This window comes from Malurus melanocephalus, unplaced genomic scaffold (genome assembly GCF_030028575.1).
Source record: "Malurus melanocephalus ecotype Western Australia unplaced genomic scaffold, MMel_1.1 scaffold_321, whole genome shotgun sequence".
In the NCBI taxonomy this organism is placed as follows: domain Eukaryota; kingdom Metazoa; phylum Chordata; class Aves; order Passeriformes; family Maluridae; genus Malurus; species Malurus melanocephalus.
In genome coordinates, this window is record NW_026623553.1 from 174,176 (window position 1) to 174,774 (window position 599).

Below are 599 nucleotides of genomic sequence, written 5' to 3' on the forward strand. Positions count from 1 at the left end.
GCTTTCATGGCACCCGGCTTGGGGGCCAAGGGCAGCTGCAGGGTGAGAGTTGGGCACCCCTTGCCTGAGCTCCAGTTCCTGGCCCGGAGCGTCCCGCTGGCGCCTGCGGTCCCATCCGGCGTGGGGCCGCACGCCGCTGGAGCGGAGCGGGAGATGAGCCCCGTGACTTCCCTGGGGCTGCTGTCCCTGGGGGAGGAGAGCCGGGCACAGAGAGTCTTTAAGCATCAGAGTGCCATTGCTACCAGGCCAGGACTTCCCCTGTGACCCCCYACTTGTGTCTGGATGGCGACCCTTTTAGAGAGCAGCGGAACGGATCTCCACCGAGGTCCGTTCCCTGGAGTTCCTTTGTTCGCCGCGCTGAGATTTTCATGGCAGGGGGAGGAAGAGCCGCTTTGAAAAGCCCGTTGGCTCTTGCCAGCGCTAACTCTCTTTTCTTTTCTCCTTCCAGAGCCGTGTGGTGTGTCCCAGAGCCGCAGAGTATGTCTGTGCACTGAGAGCACCCTGAGTCCTCCGCAGCCGGCGCGGGAGGAGACGCCCCGTTGATGCGCGGTCCCGTCTGAGCGTCCCCGGTGGCTGGCGGGCCGCTGCTACCAGAAGGG